General features: G+C 50.3%; 1 protein-coding gene across 2 annotated transcripts in view; it reads left to right on the top strand.

The window, feature by feature from the left end:
- LOC130481032 (pancreatic secretory granule membrane major glycoprotein GP2-like) overlaps positions 1 to 13,949 on the top strand; it is a 51,651-nt gene that overhangs the window by 12,100 nt on the left and 25,602 nt on the right. The gene's annotated exons all lie outside the window — the stretch shown is intronic.

Raw genomic sequence — 13,949 nt, 5'->3', positions numbered from 1 at the left:
ATCCTAACCCTAACCCTAACCCTCAACCTCCTTGTAGCTGTGAGAGACAGAATAACCCCAAGAAACCCAGAAGACAAAAGTCAGAGATTGATGTGCATTATAATGAGTGAAATAAGTATTTGATCCTCCATCAACCAGCCAGATCCTAACCCTAACCCTCAACTTCCCTCGGTCTGGGGCTCCATGCAAGATCTCATCTCGTGGAGTTGCAATGATCATGAGAATGGTGATGAAGCAGCCCAGAACTACATGGGGGGAACTTGTCAATGATCTCAGGGCAGCTGGGACCATAGTCACCATGAAAACAGTTGGTAACACACTACGCCGTGAAGGACTGAGATCTTGCAGAGCCCGCAAGGTCCCCTTGTGTAAGCCCTTGGCCCGTAGAATCCCCAAAAACAACAACCCAGACAGGTGGTCCTAAGGTAAGTTGACTTTATTGGAAATCAAGCAGGTAAACAGAGCTTGCATACTAACTAAGCCAAGAATGGCTGGTAAGTGCAAATCAGTAATATATATTGGCATAGCAGATAATGCAGGTTGGCATAGCAACTCAGTCTCCCATGGGAGAGGAATGTCCGAGATAAAGTGTCCGTTAGAACAGTCCTTGGCCGAGACGAGCAAAGGAAGGCAGCTGTGAGAAGCTGCGAGAAAATCAAAACAACTCAGAGGAGCCGAGGAGCCGAGAATTGTCAAGAACAGGCCCGCTCCTGACATCCTGCTCCCCTTAGGGGCCCCTCCCGGCCTGAAAGGGGGCTGGCTTGTGGGGTAGGTGGAGTGAAAGGCTCGCACTAGCCGAGGGGCGGTGACGTTGCAGGTGTGTATCCATTCGTCATAGGCAGGGGGGAAGTGCCTCTAACGAACGAGATACTGGAGGGAGCCATGGCGAATGCGAGAGTCCAGGATCTTAGCAACTTCGAAATGCTCCTCCCCCCCCACCATCACCGGTTGCTCTGGAAGCAGGTCTGAATGCCACTCTGGGGAGGAAGTGTGAGGTTTCAGAAGGCTTACATGGAAAACTGGATGGATACGTCTGAGTGCCTTTGGTAGAGAGAGTTCCACTGTCACGGGGTTGATGATACGAGAAACGGGATAAGGTCCCACAAATTTGGCACTCAGTTTGTCACAAGGACGGGTGGATCGAAGGTTCTTGGTAGACAGGTAGACCAAGTCTCCTACTTTATAGTCTTGGCTAGGAGACCGATGTTTGTCAGCCTGAGCCTTATATTTACGTTTGGCTCATTCTAAATTCTTAATTAGCCAGGGCCAGGTGGTGTGAATTGCTTCCACCCATGTAGCAACATCCCCATCGCCCTCTCCCCTGGAAATATCAAGCTGGTTGATAGGACCAAAGTCTTGACCATATGCAGCTTGAAACGGACTGAACCCTGTGGACTGGTGAACAGCATTGTTGTAGGCATATTCAGCAAAAGGTAACAGTTCAACCCAATTATCTTGGTGGTAATTGACATAACAACGAAGGTAACATTCTAACACAGCATTGACAAGTTCAGTCTGCCCATCAGTCTGGGGAAGGAAAGCACTAGAGAGACCCTGCTCCACCCCCACCAATTTAAGGAAAGCCTTCCAGAATTTAGCCAAATAGGTGCCCCCGCGGTTGCTCACAATCTTCCACGGAAAGGAATGTAGGCGGAAGACATGTGACACAAAGAGGCGGGCCAGTTTTGGGGTGGAGGGAATACCTGCGCACGGGATGAGATGCACCTGTTTGGAGAAAAGATCAGTAACAACCCATAAAACAGTTTTACCCTCACTAAGAGGGAGGTCAGTCATAAAATCCATCGCAATAACCTTCCAGGGTCTAGACGGGATTTCCAACGGTTGCAGGAGTATGGGGGGTTTTCCTTGAGAACGTTTGACAGTGGCACAAGTTGGGCAGCCTCAAATGAAGGAGTCCACGTCAGTACACATTCCCGCCCACCAGAATTGTCTGCGTAACAAGTGAAGAGTTTTTAAGAATCCAAAGTGCCCCGCCGTTTTAGCTCCATGGGCTAGTTTTAAGACTTCCCTCCGTAATTCTTTGGGCACGTATAGTTTAGAGTCTTTGTACCAGCAACAGCCACGTTCCAGAAGGGAAGGAGGGAGAGTGTGAGCGGAGAGCTCAGTCTGGCAAAGGGCACGGAGCGAGTCCAGGAAGGAATCATGCAAGTCCATCTTACTCGGTGAGGTGGATGAGGCTGGCTGTCGAACCAGAGAGGAAATCGGAGGAGAGGGTAGAGAGGGCGGCTTGTCTGAGCGTACGGGCGCCAGGGGGGTGGGTGAGGAGGGTGAAGGAGCCTGGTTCGGTGTCTGGACAACCTCCCCCCAGCGCGGGGCTGACGTTGGTTTTGCAACCTGGTCTGGACGGCCAAAGTGGGTAGGAGACCCCTTTGAGCCGGGGTGAATAAGGAGACCGTGGGACGGTCATCTTTGGTAGGATACTGGGGGAGCCTGGAGAGAGCATCCGCCAGTACGTTCTGTTTACCAGGGACATGTTTGAGTACGAAACGGAATTGGGAAAAGAAGTCAGGCCAACGAAGTTGCTTCATGGACAGTTTATGGGTCCCAGTAAGGGCCTCCAGATTTTTGTGATCAGTCCAGACTTCAAAGGGGACCTTGGAACCCTCAAGGAATTGTCGCCATGTAGTTAGAGCATGGTAGACGGCGGCTGCTTCTTTTCCCCAAATGGGCCAGTTGAGTTGGGAGTGTGCAAACTTTTTAGAAAAATAAGTGCAGGGGTACAGCAGACCATCATTGCCCTGCTGCAGAAGGGCACCTCCCATGGCTACATCTGAAGCATCTACTTGCACTATAAACATACGATCAGGATCAGGATGCTTTAAAACCGGTTCAGAAGTGAACAGTTGTTTAAGGGTATCAAAAGCAGTTTGGCATTGGAGAGTCTTAGCTGTGGGTAAAGAGGCTGAAGCCCCCTTGTCCTTAGTCTTTAGGAGGTCAGTGATTGGCAGAGCAATTTGGGCAAACTTGGGAATGAATCCCAGATTAAAAGTTTGCAAAGCCAAGAAATTGTTGCACTTGCTTACGGGTTGAGGGGGGAGCCCAATCAACAACTGACTGAACCTTGGCGGGGTCCATGGTGAGACCTTGGTGTGAGATAATGTAACCCAGAAATGTCAATTTTTTGGGTGGAATTCGCATTTGGATACCTTAGCATAGAGCTGATTGTCCCAGAGACATTGTAACACTTCTCGCACCAAAGCTACATGCTCTTCCATGGAGTTAGAATAAATGAGGATGTCATCCAGATAAACCACCATGCCCCGGTATAAGAAATCATGGAGGATCTCGTTTATGAATTGCATGAAGACCCCCGGTACCCCCTTTAATCCGAAGGGCATGACAAGGAACTCAAACATACCGAAACATCTGGAAAAGGCTGTGAGGGGCTCATCCCTGTCACGAATGTGAACCCTGTAATAGGCTTCGACTAAGTCCAGTTTAGTGAAAATGCGCCCCTCCTTTAGCTGTCCTAAGATATCTGAAATTAGAGGGATGGGGTAGGCATTAGTTCAAGTGACAGCATTGAGCTTCCGAAAGTCTATGCACAGGCGTAAGTCGCCCGTTTTTTTACGGACAAAGAAAGCAGGAGCTGAGTAGGGAGCTGAAGACAGTCGAATGAAACCACGAGCAAGGTTTTTGTCCAAAAAGTCTCGTAATACAGTACGTTCGGCAGTGCTCATGGGATATATTTTACTTTTAGGAAGTTTACCGTCCCCCTCCACTTCGATGGCGGAGTCCGTCCTACGGTGGCGGGGGCAGAGCATCGCATTCTTTTACATCGAAAACGTCTGCAAAATCTCGATACTCTACAGGCAGCACTAGAGGGGAGTGTCAGAGACTAAGGCTGAGGCTGTCGGAAGAACTACTGTGACTTCGTGTCGGTGTTGGGCGCAGTCAGGATGTGAAAAAGTGATAGTATCGGCCTTCCAGTCTATAGAGGGGCTGTGCCCCTTTAGCCAGTTTATTCCCAAAATGACTTCATATCGGATGGGGGCTATAGTGAAGTCTATTTGCTCCCAATGAGAGCCGATACCCATCGCTATGCCACGTGTGCGACGGTCCGCTGGACCTCCCCTAAAGCTACTGCCATCCATTTGAGCGAATTGGATGGGATCAGGCAGTGTCTCTGATTTGACTTTAAGAGCTTGAAAAGTGGCTTCATTGATTAGAGAGCGCCCATAACCAGAGTCTATGAGTGCTTTAACGTGTAGCTGGGGGCCTTTTTTGTAGTGCTGTAACACTACATCCACATACACAGTAGTTTCAGCTTCATTCACCCGAACAGGAGTCTTGGGTTTTGCAGGAGTAGCTGCAAGGGGCTGCGGTGCCGCTTCACTCACCGCAGACCTTGCCCGTTTGTTTGAGAGATCCAAAGGAGACTCCAAATTTAAAGTGGGGGAATCCCAGCTGCGATCTTCATCCGAGGAAGGTGAGCTGTCCCCCAATGGGGCACTTGTAATCCGGGACCCCGATGGGTCAGCAGACGTAGGTGCACTGGGTGCTTCTCCGACGTGGAGTGCAGGCGACGCATGTCGTTCCGGTGCAGTGCTACGGGTGGCCGCGGTGCCTCTGCGCAGAGGTCGCCCCCAAGTCTGGGGTGGCCCTTCTGGTCGGGGAGGAAGTGTCCGGTCCGAACGAAGTGGGCAGGTTGAAGCAAAGTCGCCCATGGTGCCGCAAATGAGACAGGTTCCCTTCTGGGACCGAGACACGTGGTCCTGAGAGGGAATGCAGTACGGGAGCTGCATTTTGCGGTGGAGGGTTTTGACTGCTCTCCTCTCTGGCCCAACATCGGGCTGGGGGCGCTGGGGGTAGCACTGGCGGTTGTCCTGGAACCGGCAACACTGGTTGTCCAGGGAGTAGCAGGACCGGTACCCCCGGTTGGGCTGGTTGGATTGGCTGACTCGGAGGGAGCAAAAGTGGCTGTCTCAGCAGCAGACCTTTGTGGTTGTGGAGCCGGCTGAGTTGGCTGTGTCGGCACCTGTTGCACGGTGGGAGTTTGAGCGTGCTGTAAGTGTGCGTTGTCCCGCAGTAGGAGCTCCATTCGGTCTTGTAGATGGAATACCCAATCGGTCGAGTCCCGGTTATGGTCTCGTAAGAGACGCCTTTTGTCCTCAGTTTCCCCAGTGCATCGGGACTGGCTGACTCGGAGACCAGTAGCCCAGTAGGGTTCATTACAGTACAAGTCCTCCTTAACGGAGAAATCCAGCTTGGTCAGACGCCCGGCAAGCCGGCGTGCGCGGTGCCCTTCTCAAGGCGGACCGTAGGCTGGAGAAAACGAGGGGAGTAGCCCGAACCCAGTGCTCTCCTTGGGACGTACGTCCATTACTGTCAGTGTGCCGTATTGAGCTGCGGCCAAAGCAGCAGTCGCGTCCGCGGCTCGTAGTTGCTTCTCGGCCCACTTCCGATCGGTAAGAGCCTGGTCGGCCTCGAGCCGAACGGTGACAGCCACTGTGACGATTGGGAGGGCCTCATATTCCTGAAAGGAAAGGAGCTCGGCAGAATCATGATTCAATAGCGGTTGCACTTGGACCGCCAGCGCAGTGGCGTCTGCTCCGAACTCAGGGGTTAAAAGTTTCGTGAGTTCGGCTACTGTGACTGTAGTCGAAGTGAGTCCCAGAAACAGTGACGCCGTCTGGGCTGCAACCTCTTGTGCCTCCTTCAAGCACAAGTTGGGATCAGGAACGGTTGACATCGGAGGTCCCGCTCCCGCCATGGATCGGGGCGGATCGGGTTCCTGCTGCGCCTCAGTAGGCATGTCCTGCAGCAGAGTAGGGCCATGTGGGAAGTCATCCGATGATCCCAAAGGGAGGGGCCAACGTCCAGGACCCTCCAGGGTTTCAGTCGGGAAACCCTTTTCCAGGGAGCTCCCTGCTCCCACCCAGGACATAGGCAAACCCTCCAGGGCTCTAGCCAGGTCACACACTTGGAGAGCATGTCCTCTGCTCCAATCTGAGATCCCGGCGATCTCTCCAGGGCTCCAGCCAGGCAGGTAAGAGTAAAGGTGATGATTCTTGGCTTAATGTAAGCCCTTGGCCCGTAGAATCCCCCAAAGCAACAACCCAGACATGTGGTCCTAAGGTAAGTTGACTTTATTGGAAATCAAGCAGGTAAACAGAGCTTGCATACTAACTAAGCCAAGAATGGCTGGTAAGTGCAAATCAGTAATATATATTGGCATAGCAGATAATGCAGGTTGGCATAGCAACTCAGTCTCCCACGGGAGAGGAATGTCCAAGATAAAGTGTCCGTTAGAACAACAGTCCTTGGCCGAGATGAGCAAAGGAAGGCAGCTGTGAGAAGCTGCGAGAAAATCAAAACAACTCAGAGGAGCCGAGGAGCCGAGAATTGTCGAGAACAGGCTTGCTCCTGACACCTTGCTCAAGACAGCACATGTACAGGCCCGTCTGCAGTTTGCCAATGCACATCTGAATCGCAGACCAGAGGCGGGCGCAGGAACAACTGTTGGCTGATGCGGCCGCTGCTCGGGTGCAGGCAGCAGCAGGAACTGGAGCGCGATCTAAAGTTAGCGGGGGAATGGACTAGTCGTTGCCCCCATTTTCTTTGGGCTCCCCAGAGCTTGGTCTACCCTGGGAAGTGGCACGCAGGCAATGGCTCACTTTTGCTCCTGATATACAGAAATATTCCAATAAGGAGGACTTGTATGCAGAGGAGGGTGACTGGAACACGAACTACCGAGTCAGCGAAGCCCGACGAACTGGGGGGGCTGAGGAGGACATCCATGCCTTGCGTTTTCAAAACCAAGAACTGTTGGATTGTATAACCCATATGCAGGACCAAATGGGCATATTGATGCGTGAGTACGGTCGCCTACAGCAAGCTCAAGTGGCACCGGTCCCAGGCCAGCAACCCCCCGGCCAGCAACCTCCGGTGCAGCCAGTACCACAGCAACCTCTGGGACAAGTGCCACCGGGGCAGCCGGGACAGCCGGGACAACAACCCCCCGGCCAGCAGCCTCCAGCACAGCTGGTGCCAGGACAGCCTCCAGCACCTCCACCAGTGGCACCGGTGGTGCAGTGGAAGCAACCCCGATTGCATGTGACATTTGATGGCTCCGCGGATGCATTGCCCTGTTTTCTTCACGAAGTGGACAGTTACATGAGAGAACAAGGGCATATTTTTCCCACGGAAGACAGTCGAGTAAGGTTCGTTTCCTCACTTCTAGCTGGAAAGGCTGCAGAATGGATGGTCCTCCAGTTTGATACCCGGGCCCGCTCCATACGGTCGCTTAATGAATTCATGCGAGCATTGAGAAGGCGTTTTGAGGACAGTTTCAAGGGGAGAAGGCCAAAGTGGCCCTCCTACAACTCCGTCAAGGATCCTCCTCAGTCCGGGAGTTTGTGGATGAGTTCCAAAGACTCGCTAATAAAATAGTGGACTGGACTGAAGCCACCCGGGTGCACTACTTCAGAGCAGCATTGCATCCTGTGATTCTAAACTGGGCATACATGCAGCGAGACCCAGCCACCTTGGAAGAGTGGATTTTACTGGCGGAAGAAGTGGAAAGCTGCCGCCAGTTTATTTCTCTTGCCCGACAGCAAGCCAGGGAGGGGGGGGGGAAGCCAGAAAAACCCTCCCAAACCTGCCGCTCCTCAGACCCCGTGGAGGCCGGCTCTACCTCCACCAGACCGAGCATTGCAGTTTCAAAGGGGAGCCTGCCTCGTTTGCAGTACCATGGGTCACTTCGCTGCCACTTGTCCGTCATGCCCGGGGCTGCCGAGTCCCACTCCGCAGCCAGGTGGGACTCCCCGCAGGAGAGGACGTGCCCGGGGGAGAGGCACCGCAGCCAAGAGGAGCATCCCTCCAAAACGGAAAGCGCCCCCAGCTCTACACACTAGAGAAATGACGATGGACCTTTCGCCAGTGGACCCATCGGGGTCCAGGATTACAATTACTACTCCTGGAGAGAGTAGCCCCGCATCTTCAGAGGAAAGCGACCACTGGGACTCCCCAGCCCTTAACTTGGAGTCCCCCTCGACCAGCCAAAAAACGGACTGGGTCTGTGGTAGAGGGAGCGATACCGCAGACCTCCGCAGGTGCTCCTGCGAAACCCAAGGCTCCTGTCGTGGTGAGTGAAGTAGAAGAGACTGTGTATGTAGATGTGATGTTACGACATTATAGAAAAGGTCCTCAACTACAAGTTAAAGCCTTAATAGACTCAGGGTGTGCCTGCTCGTTAATTAACGAAACCACCTTTAAGGCGCTCCAAGTAAAGTCAGTCCCTTTACTGGCACCTCTTCACTTTGCTCAAATGGATGGCAGTGATTTCAGGGGGGGGGCAGTCGACCGTCGCACTCAAGGAGTGGCAATGGGAATTGGCCACCATTGGGAACAAATCAACTTCACTATTGTGCCCAATGTTCAATATGCTGTGGTGTTAGGACCAAATCGGCTCAAAGGGCACAGTCCCACCATAGACTGGGAAGCTGAGACCTTAACGTTCAATAGCCCGCTATGTGAATTGCACTGATACGAAGTGGCCGTTAAAACCGTAATCAAACCAACTCCTGCCCTGATCTCGGACACCTCCAGTCCCACCCAATTGCCACTCGACTACCAGGACTTTGCAGATGTATTTAATGTGCAGGAGTGTGATGTATTAACCCCCCACACACAGACGGACGGACTGTGCTATTGAAGTGGTGGGAGATGGAAAACTGCCAAAGAGTAAAATCTACTCGATTAGTCCTACGGAATGGATGGTGCTCCGTGAATTCTTAGACAAGAAGTTGGCTCGTGGTTTCATCCAACCCTCCACCGCACCCTATTCGGCACTGGCTTTCTTCATACGTAAGAAAACAGGAGATTTACGTTTGTGTATTGACTTTTGAAAACTCAATGCTGTTACTCAAATGAATGCTTATCCCATCCCCCTCATTTCTGATCTCTTGGGACAGTTAAAGGAGGGACACATTTTCACCAAATTGGACTTAGTTGAGGCTTATTACAGAGTCAGAATCCGGGAGGGGGATGAATCTCTGACTGCCTTTTCTAGTTGCTTTGGAATGTTCGAATTTCTGGTGATGCCTTTTGGATTAAAAGGGGCCCCGGGGGTCTTCATGCAACTCACTAATGAGATCCTCCATGATCTACTGTTCAAAGGAGTGGAGGTCTATTTAGATGATATTCTTATTTACTCTAAAACCATGGATGAGCATGTTGCCTTGGTTCGAGAGGTGTTGCAACGTCTCAGAGACAATCAGCTGTATGCTAAAGTGTCTAAGTGCGAGTTCCATAAGAAGCAATTGACTTTCCTAGGATATATTATCTCACACCAGGGACTGACTATGGATCCTGAAAAGGTACAAGCAGTGCTCGATTGGGAACCACCCTCTACTCATAAACAGGTCCAAAGATTCCTCGGGTTCGCAAATTTTTACAGGGTGTTCCTCCCACATTTCGCTCAGATTGCGCTACCCATCACGAACCTCCTTAAGACTAAGGGAAAGGGGAATACAGCCACCTTACCCAATGCCCGGGTGGAGTGGACTCCCCAGTGTCAAGCCGCCTTTGATAGTCTTAAGCAGCTTTTTACATCCAAACCTGTTTTGCAGCACCCGGACTGCAATCAACCATTCGTAGTGCATGTAGACGCTTCTGATGTAGCGATGGGGGGTGCAACCTGCAGCAGGGGGAGGATGGGCACCTGCATCCGTGTGCCCATTTTTCCAAAAAGTTCACTCAATCCGAACTCAACTGGGCAGTTTGGGAAAAGGAAGCTGCTGCGGTAAAGCATGCCCTGACAGTGTGGAGGCAATTTTTAGAAGGTTCAAAGCTGCCCTTTGAAGTGTGGTCTGATCACAAAAACCTAGAGGCCCTAACGGGGGCTCGCAAGTTGTCCACGAAACACGTGCGCTGGGCGGACTTCTTTGCCCAGTTTCGGTTCGTCTTAAAATATGTACCAGGGAAGCAAAACCTTCTGGCTGATGCTTTATCCAGACTTCCCCAATATCCCACCAAGGTTGATTGGCCCACAGAGTCACTCTTTACCCCTGCCCAATGAGGTCTGTTGCCCACTTTGGCCGTACAAACCCGTTCTCAGACCCGATCCCCACCGCCGCCACTTTCGGTGGGGGGGGGAAAGCCTCACGCCCGGCTGAGCCAGCAGCGCCACCTGCCTCACTTCCTTCTCACCCTGAGCTACCGACAGCCACGGTCCCCGAGGTACAGGGACCTGAGCGCCCTGTTCAGTCGCTCCCTGCACCTGTGTCGGCTCCATCCCAGGTCAAGCTGCCCGCCGACACAACCCCAGAGGGGATGGATGGACTGACTAATTCCTTTAAGGAAACCCTTCTTCGCAGTTGTCAAGTGGAACTGTCCTCACAGACCCTTCCGGCTACTCTCATTAAACGCGGGGACTTTTGGTACAAAGATTCTAAATTATATGTTCCAGAAGTGTTGCGGGGGGAGGTTTTGGATTTGGTTCATGGTGCCAAGACCGCCGGACATTTCAGGTTTCTCAAGACATTGCATTTGCTATGGAGACAATTTTGGTGTGCGGGCATGAGGTTGGATGTGGACTCCTTCATCCGCAGCTGCCCCATTTGTGCAGCAGCCAAACGCTCTCAGGGCAAGCCGCCCGGACTTTTACAACCATTAGAGACTCCCTCAAAACCATGGGAAGTAATTGCAATGGACTTTATGATGCAGTGGTACTTTGGGTGATAACTGGTCTGTTTTCGAAACAGGTGCATCTTGTACCCTGCGCAGGTAGGTATCCCTTCCGCCCTGAAATTGGCCCGCCTCTTTGTGTCACATGTCTTCCATCTCCATTCCTTTCAGTGCAAGATAGTGATGGACAGGGGGCCAACTTTCGTGGCTTTTCTTAAATTGGTCGGAGTAGAACAAGGACTGTCTAGTGCAGTGGTTCCCAACCTTTTTTTTGACCAGGGACAACTAGGACTTTTTTGTTCGGTGCAGGGACCCCAAGGTTCAAAATAAAAATTCCGGGAATTTGAAAATAAACTTTAATCATAACTGTTAGTTAAACATTAAACTTAGAATTATATTTGAATATATATATTTTATAATAGAGAACTTTTAATTGAAAATATTAATTTATTATGGGTTTATAACTTTGTTTCTCGGACCTTAATTTAGTTCTCACGGATCCCTGAGGGTCCATGGACCCCTGGTTGGGAACCAGTGGTCTAGTGCCTTCCATCCCCAAATGGACGGTCAGACCGAACGGGTAAATGCGGTGTTGGAATGCTATTTACACTGTTACGTTAATTATCATCAAGATGATTGGGTAGACCTGTTGCCGTTCGCTGAATATGCTTATAATAATGCGGTTCACCAATCCACAGGGTTCAGCCCTTTCCAGGTTGTCCATGGTAAAGAGTTTGGCCCCGCTGGTCATATCGAGGTTTCTGAGGAGGGGGGAGCTGATGTGGCCGGATGGGTACATTCAATTCAAACAACCTGGCCATGGCTGGTTAAAAATCTGGAGCGAGCCAAACAAAAGTACAAGGATCAGGCTGACAAACGTTGCTCCCCTGGTAAGGAATGCAAAGTGGGGGATCTTCTCTATCTGTCCACCAAGAACCTACGGTCCACCTGCCCGTGTGATAAACTCAGTGCCAAGTATGTGGGTCAGTTCCCCATTTCCCGGATTATTAATCCAGTGGCTGTGGAACTCTCCTTGCCCAAGTCCCTACGAAGGATTCATCCAGTGTTCCATGTCAGTCTGTTAAAACCGTATGTTCCTTCCCATACATGGCATCCTGAACCACAATCCGAAGTGCCTGAAATGGTGGGGGGGGGGGAGCATTTTGAAGGGGCTAAAATACTGGATTCTCGCATTCGCTATGGTACCCTTCAGTACCTGGTCCGCTGGAAACATTTTGGTCCCACCCAGGATGAATGGGTGCGCGCCCGTGATGTCTCCGCCCCCTGTTTAGTACAAGAATTCCATGCCGCCTACCCTCACAAACCCGTGGTGGGGGGTGAGGGGAGGTCTTTAGGGGGCAGCATGTCAGGAGCAAGCCATGAGGGTGGTATGCGGTAGTGTGATTGAGCTGCCTCCAGGTGCTGTTGTGCTATTCTGTCCAAGGCCAGTCTGTGCCCCGTGTTTAGTCTTCATAGATTCCCATACTGTGGGAAATGCCAAGTACTCCTTCCTGCCTCTGGGAGGGGGTTGCCTGGGTTACCAGTTATCTCCTTTTGCTCTTCCATATATGCATGTGCCTTACCTTTGCCCCTTACTAGTGTCCTTCTAAATATGGCTTCTGAAACCTGTCGATTATAACCAATAAAACTGCTTTCGTGGACTTGCCGTCTGCTGGAATCTGTTTATGGGTTTGCTGCAGGGCTAGAGCTTACAGCATCCTAAAATCACATCAGCCTTTTTTGCAGCAGCATCACGTGTCTGACTCACGTTCTGCTTGTGAGTGACTGGAATTCTGAAAGCTTTTTCAAATGTACTGCTTCAAAGCCTCATATCCTCTGCCTTGTAGCTGTGCATTTGATTCTTTTTGCCTAAATGCGGAACTTTACATTTTTCTTCCTGTTGAATACCATTTTCTGAGTTTTAGCCTAGCTTTCCAACTGTTTCAATGTCATTTGGATTTTTTTTTTGTCTACAGTATTAGCTATCCTTCCCAGTTTCAAGTCACCTGAAAATTTGATGGTTCTCTTCAGACCTTCATTTAAGTCATTGATAACAGTTACTTAAATCCTCCCGTCATAGTGATGGTGTTATTAATAAACTATTTTTACTGTGGTTCTAAAGTCAGCTGTGAATTCACTTGATAGTACTGCAACTAGCCGGTATTTAACTAGTTTGCTGACAGAACTATCATAGGGAACTTTATCAGATGCTTTGCTGAAATCAAGCATTTTACCTCTCTACTAAGCTAGCCCAATGGGGGAAAAGAGATAAAACTAGTCTGACAGGATTTATTCTTGAGACATCCATGGTGGCTTGTTTTAAGATATTTACAGATTGCCCCCTTTGTAATCTGTTCTAGTGTTTTCCCTGGTATCACAGTCAGAGTCAGACTGACCAGCCAATAGATTCCTAGATTTCTCCCCTTTTTAAAGAGTGGGGCATTTGCCCATCTCTCTAGTCTCATGGGACCTCACTGGCCCTTCCGGATTTCTTACAGATGATAGGTGTACAGAGAACACAGTAGCAAGTTCCTTTATTACCCTAGGATGCAGTTCATCCAGATCTGAATACTTAAAATTCAGCCAGCGTGGTGTAGTGGTTAAGAGCGGTGGTTTGGAGCAGTGGACTCTGATCTGGAGAACCGGGTTTGATTCCCCGCTCCTCCACATGAGGAGGATGCTAATCTGGTGAACTGGATTCGTTTCCCCACACCTACACATGAAGCCAGCTGGGTGGCCTTGGGTTAGTCACCTCTCAGCCTCACCCACAAGGTGTCTGTTGTGGGGAAGGGAGGGGAAGGTGATTATAAGCCAGTTTGAGTCTTCTTTAAGTGGTGGAAAAAGTCAGCATCTAAAAACTAACTCTTCTTCATTTATAGTAGTTAAGTTTTCCCTGACAAATGTCTTGTCAACCTTGAACTGAAATTCAGTCCTCTCACTATTTACAATACTGGTATTACTCTAGACAGCAATAGCTACTAGCCACACCCATTAAACTAGATAAGTGTTCCACAGTGCCATCCTAAGGGCACTTTCCTTGGAGTAAGTTCTATGAGACTTCAGTAGAATTCAGAAGAAGCCAAAGTATGCAGAAATTCCTTCAAGCTCAGTATAAGGAAAGGATGTATACCAAGGTTCAAAATTCCAGTACTGGAAGTGAGCTGAACTGGAAGGATATTTTCCAGTCGTTGTACATTTTGCCCCCAATTTGGATTAATTATAATGATATTAAAGTACAAGGTGTTTTGGTTTTGAGGTCTAACTGCCACAACTTTAGCATAAGTTCAGGTTGTTAATTC

This window comes from Euleptes europaea, chromosome 7 (assembly GCF_029931775.1).
Source record: "Euleptes europaea isolate rEulEur1 chromosome 7, rEulEur1.hap1, whole genome shotgun sequence".
NCBI classification, from domain to species: domain Eukaryota; kingdom Metazoa; phylum Chordata; class Lepidosauria; order Squamata; family Sphaerodactylidae; genus Euleptes; species Euleptes europaea.
This window is presented reverse-complemented; position numbering and strand designations above follow the sequence as displayed.